Source organism: Cynocephalus volans, chromosome 6 (genome assembly GCF_027409185.1).
Source record: "Cynocephalus volans isolate mCynVol1 chromosome 6, mCynVol1.pri, whole genome shotgun sequence".
In the NCBI taxonomy this organism is placed as follows: domain Eukaryota; kingdom Metazoa; phylum Chordata; class Mammalia; order Dermoptera; family Cynocephalidae; genus Cynocephalus; species Cynocephalus volans.
In genome coordinates, this window is record NC_084465.1 from 86,526,072 (window position 1) to 86,535,819 (window position 9,748).

General features: G+C 41.0%; 1 pseudogene; it reads right to left on the reverse strand.

Annotated features, from left to right (window-relative positions):
- Positions 1–844: 844 nt before the first annotated feature.
- LOC134380951 (activated RNA polymerase II transcriptional coactivator p15-like) lies at positions 845–8,240 on the reverse strand (annotated as a pseudogene).
- Between the last annotated feature and the right edge of the window lie 1,508 nt (positions 8,241–9,748).

A 9,748-nucleotide genomic window follows, 5' to 3' on the forward strand; every position in this document is an offset into this window, starting at 1 on the left:
GTTGACAATTAGCTTCACTCAGATTTTTTTTTTTTTTGGAAACAGAAAAACACAGTTTGAAGAGACAAGAGTTATTGCAACTAGACCCATATATGGTAGGGGTGTTGAAATTATAAGACCAGGAATGTAAAGCAACTATGATTAGTATGCTAAGGGCACTAATGTAAAAAGTAGATAACTGCAGGACAGTTCTTCTAGTGGCCTTGGCCCAATCCTGTTCTCCCCCCTCCTTTCTCACTTGTAGTTTTCAAAAGTAACTTAGTTTGTGTAACATCTTCAGATAAGGGGGAGCTGGCTGGCAAGCCCAGGCTCTGTTCCAGTCCCCTCTCCCCACCCCCTGAAACAGGATGTTTTTAATGCTTTAGCCCAGTGTGTTACGTTGTCCCAAGGGTATAAAACCCAGGGCAGGCTGCTTTCTGGGGTCTCTCAGCTGCAGTGCAAGTGTGCCAATCACAGTCAAGATTCCATCCATCCCAGGCAGCTTTCTGAGCCCTGGGGGACTGGCTCACAATGAATCCTAGGCTCAGAATGTTTCCCTTGCTGTCTGTCTTTAAGTAGTAAATTCACTTAATGTAAAACAAAAAAAATTTTTTTTTTGTGGCTGGCTGGTTTAGGATTTGAACCCATATCCTTGGGGTTATAAGGCTGAACTCTAGCCAACTGAGCTAACTGGCCAGCCCACTCAGATTTTTAATAATGCACATTTTAAAAAAGTATTCATCTTACAAATTGTTCTGCAATCCAAACATACAATAGCTTGGAAAACAACATTTAGAAAACAAAAGCCATGCAAAAAGACAGGTTAATGTAACTGGAATAGTACAGGTTTTATATGACTTGGATTTTATGGTTCTCTTACTGCATTATCAATATCAGAAATTTGTTCCTTCATCTGGCTCATTTGCTCTAGATTTAAAGGAATATCTTTTCTTCCTGGTTTTGTTTCACCTTCTGGATCCATCCAATATTCTCTTACATCAATTAGAACTTTCCCTTTAAAGTCCTAAACACTGACATACCTCATTTTCCCATTCTGAAACATGTTATCATTTCTGCTGCTGCTACTCTGTTTGGAAGATGGCAGAGCTCTCGAAGTTTCTCCTGTCTTTTGCTTCTTTACAGGTTTTTCTGGAGCAACTTGAGTTTTCCACTTTAACTTTTTGTCAACGTCACTGTCAGAATCACTGCCTGATGAGGTCAAAGAAACAAATTCCTTTGATTTCGGAATTGCTCGGCTCCTGCAGTAGCACAGCCTCTGTCTATATTTGGATTCTTGATACGTTTGGAATTTATTGTTTTGTATGGTGTGAAGGATCTAATTTTTCCTTTTTCCAGATGCTACCCAGTTATCCCAGCACCATTTATTAAAAAGCCCATCTTTGGGCTGGCCGATTACTCAGTTGATTAGAGCACAGCCTTATAACACAAAGGTCACAGGTTCCCATTCCCATACAGGCCAGCCACCAAAAGAAAAAAAAAAAAAAGCCCGTCTTTGCCCCGGTGGTGTAAGATGCCACCTTTATCCTGTGTGTACTAAATTTTTTATGTATCTGAGTCTATTTGGGGCTTTTCTATTATTTCCCTGGTTGTGCACAAGTGCCACATTGTTTTAATTATAAAGGCTTTCAAGTTTTAATGTTTGATTGGGCAAATCCTCTTTCCTACATATTTCTAAGTAAGCCTCATTAGCTTAATAGCCACAATCCATTTTTATGGTGAAAATAATTTAATACCTTTTTATTATGGACTTCCTGTCAAAGGAAAAGAGCAATCCTCCTAATTCTGTCTTTATGTCTTAATGGCATCATCTCTACCTTCATCATGAGGTCATCTATACCATTTATGCACTAACCACTTTATGTACATTTTCTTATTTAATGGAACTTTGGTACTCAGGCAGATCTTGGGAGAAGTTAACAATGTAAATATGTTAAATATCTTTCCTCTCCCTTCACTCAACTTGTCACTGTTGGCATGAGAGGAATGTTTGGCTATTTGAAGCTAACTGTTCTTTTTTGGATCTGTGTTATTGGGAATTTAGAAGAGGATCTTGAATGATCAAAGTTATTAGAAATAGAAGGTATCTCCAGTCTCCTCATTTTATATGCAGATAGGAAGTCTCAAGGAGGGGAAGTCACTTACACCAAAAGAGAGAGATTGGAACAAGTTTAGAAATAATCTAATCTAATTGGTTTTACAGAGGCAGAAATCCTGAGTAAGTCACCTAAAGTCATGTGGCAGTAATAAGACAGACCATTGAGTCCTTACAACGTGTCAGGCACTATGCTAAGTATTCTACATAGTTTATCTCACTTATTACTCATAACAACCTAAAGAATAGTTAATATTATTGCCTTCATTTTATAGATAAGAAAGCTGAAGTTGAGAGTAATAAAGTAAGTTGCCCAAGATGAGTCAGACAGCTGGCACAAGGAAGAATTGGGATTTAAACTTGGGTAGATTAACGTTTGTAATGTTTAGGCTCCAGTGCCTCCCAGCAAGCCACTGGCATTACAGATAAAGTGATCAAGTGCACAGAACCAAGTTTAATATCCAATCACTCAAAGCTTGCTCGTTTTAACCAAGAATTAATGTGTTAATATTGTACAAACTATTCCATAAAAGTAAAAGCAATTACAAAGAATGTAACAGCAGGACCATCCATATTCTATCCTTTTCCCCTGAGGTTGGAGCAGGCCTCAGCCTTGGAGGAAGTTTGCAAGGCATCTTGCTGGTTGAATTGCCAGAAATAGGAGTACACTTGTCTAGCAGAGTATAAGATAAACATAAAGCCTAGCTTAGAATGCATTTCTCTGAGTTCCCTCTTTTCCCATGGTTATTTGATATTTTGAACCTTGGTTATAGGGCAGGATGGCATGATTTTACATGAATGTAAAGCTGTTTTCCAGTCAGCCTGGTGCTGCAGACTTGCTATGAGGGATGTACTATCCAGACCCTGAGAAACCAAGGAAGACATCCAAAAGCTAAGATGATTCCACCCTCAAGCAAATCATAGTCCTGCAGGACCCTAAGGATGAGAAGAGAAACCAGATGGACCCCTGGAGAGATTTTGTACCTGGCTTCTTATGTGGAGCCCCCACAACTCACATCTCCCTCCTTCCTGCTTTTCACTTTCTACTTTTTTTGTTTTTTGTTTGTTTTTCACTTCCCACAAAAACCCTTTATTAACTTGAGAATATGAGATGATTTAGCCTGCTGTCTCTTCAGGCCTGAATAAAGCTTCACCAACATTTGACTTTCCAGTTTTTCGTTTCTGTATGGTGGTGGACAGCCAGACTTGGGATCAGTAACAAATTTATGGAACCTTTTTCCAATTTTCAGAACTTCCTGTGATTATGTTCTTGGATGTTTCAACTCCAGTATTACCATGGTGTTTTATCACTGTCACTTAGACTGTGCTGATGTGAAGCTTAAATTTTACTAGCTGCAAGAATAGCCAAGTCTGTTAACTTATTGTCCCCATCACATGGGAGCATTGTTCAATTGTAGGGTGATGATGCCATCAAGGAAAGCAAGCAACTTCAAACTCACACAACCGATTACAAAAAGGGCAAAGAAACTGAATAGGTATTTCTTCAAGAAAACATAAAAATGGCCAATATGAAAAGGTGCTCAGCATCACTAATCATCAGGGAAATGCAAATCAGAACCACAGTGAGATATCACCTCACGCCTGTTAGGATGACAGCAATCAAAATGACAAGAGATAAGTGTTGGTGTGGAGAAAAGGGAGCCCTTCTACACTGTTGGTTGGGATGTAGATTGGTACAGCCATTGTGGAAAACAGTGTGGAGGTTTCAGAATAAATTAAAAATATAATTACTATATGATCCAGCAATCCCTTTGATGGGCATAAACCCAAAGGAAATGAAATCACCACCTCCTCAAGATATCTGCATTCCCATGTTCATTGCAACATTCTTCACAATAGCCAAGATATGGAAACAATCTAAGTGTCTATCAACAGATGAATGAATAAAGAAACTATGATATGCATACATACATATACACACTGTTTTTGTCTGTTTTGTGTTGCTATAACAGAAACACCTGAGACTGAGTAATTTATAAAGGAAAGAGGTTTATTTGGCTTACAATTCTGGGACAGCTGCATCTGGCATGGGCCTCAGGATGCTTTACTCATGGCAGAAAGTGGCAAGCAGCCAGCAGATCCAAGCAGATCACATGGCAAGAGGAAGCAAGAGAGAGAGAGAGAGAGAGAGAAGGTGCCAGGGTCTTTTTTGCAACGAGCTCTTGCGGGAACTAATAGAGCAAGAACTCACTCATTAATCCCCCTCCCCCAGGGAGAGCATTAATCCATTCATGAGGGATCTGCCCCCATGACTCAATCAGTTTCCAACATTGGAGATCAAATTTCCACATGAGTTTTGGAGGGGACAACACATCCAAACTCCATCTCACACACATATATACATACGTAATACAATCAATGAAATATTCAGCCTTAAAAAACAGAAGGGCTGGCCAGTTAGCTGAGCTGGTGAGAGCATGGTGTTGGTAACACCAAGGTCCAGGGTTTGATCCCTGTTACTGGCCAGCCACCAGAAAAACAAAGAAAACAAACAAACAAAAAAACCGGAGATCCCGCTATTTGCCACAACATGGATGAACCTGGAGGACGTTGTGCTAGGTGAAATAAACCAGGGACTTCCAGTCAAGATGGTGAAATACACAGTCCCCAGCATCACTCTCTTCCACAAATCAACCAATTTACAACTGTAAAAAAGCAATGACAGCCAAGCTGGGGCTGCTAGAGTTCAGGGGAAGAGGAGGAGAAACCCATGGAATGCATGAAGGTAGGAGAAGCCATGATGAGAGAAAGAAAAAACCACTCAGACCATTTTGAGCCCCAGCTTCTTCCAGTCTGGAGCTGCTGAGTGCATGGAGCAGGAGCTGGCAAAAGCCACAGCTGTGCGCTTTGGATGTAGTTGCTTGGAGGCGGCAGAGGAGAAGAGGGCTTTGGTGGCCCCCAAGCCAGCAAGACCACTAAAAGGGTTCATTGCAAGGGACCAAAGCCTGGCCCTTCCCATGGGAAGTGTTTGGAGCACAGGCAGTGGGGGAGGTGGGCCCACTGAGAGAACACTGGGGCACATCAAGGATAGCTGATCTGCCCCCCAGTCAGCAAAGGGCCACTCAGAGGAGACTAGTCAGGAATATAGGATTGCATGGGGTGCAGTTTGATGAAAAGACTCAGGCACAGACCAGAGTTTCTACACAACCCAGGTGCACTAGATATCTTGAGACCCAGAAGTACCTATAAAGTTAACCGTTAATACCTGAGCTGCACAAAAAGCCTTCCCTAGGGAATTGGCAGCAAAGCAGTGACTTAGCTAAACCACACAGCTCAAGAATTGGTCCCCACAGGAAGATCCCCCATTTTGGAAGTAAGCAAAGGACAACAAATTAGTTTCAGTGTGGAGTTTAAATGGCAGAAACAGCAAATAACCCAACACAGATCTGAAAGAGAAAACAAAGTACCCACAACCAGAGACAAAGTTTCATATTAACTAGTAAAGGTCTCATTTCACCAAAGAACACCTATAACACCTAGAAGGACTGGGCTACCAAGCCAGAAAGGGGGGAGGGTCAGGGGCCTCAGCAGTGACCCCCAAAATTTGCAACCAATCCCAAAGGTGGGGGCCGAGGGCCTCAACTATGCCCTCCTGACATGCCCAGCCAGCCCAATGACAACAACTGAGCTACCACAGGAAGTGCCCTGGGCTCTCCCAAGCTGGGGCAGTGGGGGGCCGAGGGCCTCAGCCACACCCCCCTGACACATGCAACCAGCCCAGCTTCAACCGCCAAGCTGCAGCAAGTAGGGCCCCGGGTTCCCAAGCTGGGATGGTGGGGGGCGAGAGCTTTTGCCACACCTTCCTGATATCTGCACCCAGCCTGGCAATGACCAAGCCACTGCTGGAAGTCCCCTGGTCTCCCTTGTAGGAATGAGGGGGGTGCCATAGGTCTCAATCCCACCCCTCCTCCTTCGTCCTTCTTCTATCCCATTTCCTTCCCCTTTCCCCTCTCCCTGTCCCTCCCAACTGCTCTGCAACAACACCCTAGAATGTAAAAAATAATATTAATAAAGTGACATTTTCTTTAAAAAAAAAAAAAAAGAAAGAAACCAGACACAGAAAGAAAAATACTGCATGATTTCAGTTATATGTGGAATCCAAAAAAAAAAAAAAGAAAAGAAAAGAAAGAAAGAAACTTCAGGAACAGAGGCATTCTTGCAGACAACGGAAAATTCACAGCATCTTTAAACACCTTGTCAGGACTGACTTCAATCTGTCAGCTGTCAAAGTGGTATAATTTGAGGGGTGCAGGGAAGACCTCTCAGCTTAAATTTATCTCCAACTTTTCCACTTTGCCTTTGTTTAAAAATTGAAACATAATTGTACATATCTGTGAGGTACAGCATTGAATATCAATACCTGTGTGCAATACGTGATACTCAAATCAGGATAATTACTGTATTTATTATTATACTACATACATATGTCAATAATAGATTATTTACTATTACAATATGTGTAGTGGATTGAATTATGTCCCCCCAAACTCCCTGAAGCTTGAATTGTGTACCTCAAGTTTTATGTATTAGAAACTTAGCCCCCACTGTGACTGTTAAGAGGGTGGGAAATCCTATTATGGTAATTGAAAGGTGGAGTCTTGAAGAGGTGATTGGATTGTAGACCATGCTGTAGTGAATGGACTAAAAATGGCGGTCAGGGGCGTGGTTCTGAGGGCTTTAAAAGGAGAGTCTGCCTTTTGCTCTTTCTGCTCCCTCTGCTTCCACCATCTTGCAATGTGAGATCCCTGGGTCACTGTTGCCACCACCAGATGGACTTTGGACTTCTCAACCTCAGAAACTGTAAGCAATAAATTTCATTTTCTTTATAAATCACCCAGTTCAGTGTACTTTGTTATAAGCAACAAAAAATGACTAATACAGTATGTAATGCTCAAATCAGGATAGTTAGTATATTCAACATTATACAATGTAATCGATTTTCATGGCCCTTTACCAATTCCTCCTTTACCCACAATACCCTCCTCTTTCCTACCTCTGGTAACCTCAGTTCTGTTCTCTCCTTTTGAAGGTTTAATGTACTATTGTGATGTATCTTTCTTTCTCTCTCTCTCTATTTTTTATTTGTTTATTTTTTTTGCTCCCACTTATGAGTGAGGACATGCATTATTTCTCTTTGTGTGCCTAGCTTATTTCACTTAACATAATTTTCTCTAAGTTCATCCATGTTACTGTGAATGGCAGAATTTCATTTTTTTCCATGGCAGAGTAGTATTCCACTGTGTATATATAACACATTTTCCTTATCCAGTCATCCACTGATGGACATTTAGGTTGGTTCCAAGTCTTAGCTATTGTAAATAGAGCTGCGGTAAACATAGGAGTGCAGGTATCCCTTCGACATGATGATTTCCATTCCTTTGGGTGTATAACCAGCACCCACTTTGCCTTCTGAAACTCATGGTTTATCATCTGCAAAACCCACCATGTCCTAAATCTCCTCTTTGAATATTTTCCTTTACCTTCTTGCTCTAGCCCAGAGGTTCTTGACCGGAGGCCATTCTCCCCCACTCCGCAGAGGACATTTGGCAATGTCTGCAGATATTTTCAGTTGTCACAACTGGAGGTGGTGCTACTGGTATCTAGTGGGTGGAGGCCAGGGATGCTGTTAAACATCCTACAATGTATGGGATGGCCCCCACAGCAAAATATTGTCAAACCCCAAATGTCAATAGCACCAAGTTGGGAAACCCTGACTCTGCCTTAAAAGCACTGCTTCCCCTGCAGCCCTCTCAGATAGTCTGTGTTTTTTTGTACCACTGGACTTGCAAACGATGCTTCTTCCTAAACCCTTAAAAAAAAAAGCAGCTTTGAATTTTATATCATTAGATGTTATCTCTCACTACCTCTCCTTACTGCAGTCATCTATAGATTTTAGCTTCTCTTTTGCTGTCATCCTAGCACTACACCTATCTTAAATCTTAGCGATTTTATTATCCACATAGATGATCTTTCCAACATCTTGGATTCTCAATTCCTTGCATTCCTCTCCTGGATGACTCTCTACCCTACCTCAGTTACTCGCTTGCTTCTTGTTGCCAATAATTGCAACCCCACCATTGTCTTGATTCAAGCATTCTGGTTTCTGACCACTACTGATGGCTATCATTTTAGCCCATTCCCTCTGATTTCAACAAACCATTGATCTGATTAGGACAATCGATCCATTGATTCTCACAACTTTTCCCTGTCCCTGGTAAAATCCAAACCCATCTACTCAGAGCCTGCACCTATGCATTGAAGAAAACCATTTGATTATGCTAACTGTTCTCTCTTAAAATTTATGACCACTAACCTCAAGTGGGCTCTTAATGCTGCTCAGCAATATATTTCCCTAATTTATTTACTCTCTTCTCCTAGGCAACTATTTTACTTCTTCTCTTCTTTAAGTTTCAAACCTTTCCTTTCCTTCTTAGCTGCTGACCTTGCTTCCTTTTTCACTAGAAAAAAAGAAGAGAACTTCCATGAGTTTCCACCACCTCATCTACTCTTCCACTGGCAGCTCTATCAACTACTGATGCTTCCTTTCTATCACTATGAATGAATTGTCCATGCTCCCAGACTGGACCTCATGCAGCAGTGGTGTGCCAGAGCCTGCTCACATACAGGATCTAAAAGGCTGATTGTTAAAATTTCAAGAATTTTGTGAGCTGGTTATTAAACGTATGGTAGCTTGGAATCAGCCATGATGGAAGTATTTATACTGTGAAAATCAAAAAATACTACAAATCGGTACTTTTCCTCTCTCTTTCAGAGAGCCAGTTGTTAAACATTTACCCCTTGCCTTTTCATGTGACATACCTTAGGTGATACTTATATATAATGTTTTGTGCATTTAACAATGTTGTATAACTGTTTTAATATAGCATATTTTCTGATATAACTTTCCCCCCACAACATTATGATTATGAGATGCATTCAGGTTGATCTGTGTAACTCTGGTTCATTCATCTTTACTGTTCTGTCCCACCTCACAAGAACTGTAAGCATCATGAAGGCAGATTGTTGTTGGTTTTATTCTCTGCTATATTCCTAGGGCTTGGAACAGTGCCTGGTACAAAGCAGGCTCAATACTTATTTATTCGATGGAATGAATGGGGTGTGCCTGAAATTCTACTTCTGTCACTTCTCTGACTTAAGATATTGCTTGGCTGTTTGGAAGCATAGTAGATCTTAATATACTGAACAACTTGGGTTTTCCAACCTTATCAAGGAACTCATTTTGTATATTCCTTCCAACCAGAAGATGGCAAGCTTGGGGAGAAGAAGAAATAGGTAAGTAGGTAGAGCTGGAAATCCTAAATGTAGGACTCTGCCTGGTTTGGAGGTTCAAAGCCACCAGGTGGCAGTATGAGCATGCTGGAAACCAAGGTCAGGGATCCAGGTTACAGGGGTTTCTGAATGCAGGTGCGTGCCCCAAACTTAAGCATTTTCCACCTAATTTTTTCTTTTGGTCAACTCATCTTTTTATTAACTTTATTATTCTGCAGATTTATATGAGTCAATATTTCCCCTTACATTTGATAGTACAAAATTTAAAATGTTGGGGCAGAACAGATTAAAAATTTTTTTATTGAGATGAAACTCACATAAAAATCTCCATTAAACCATTTTAAA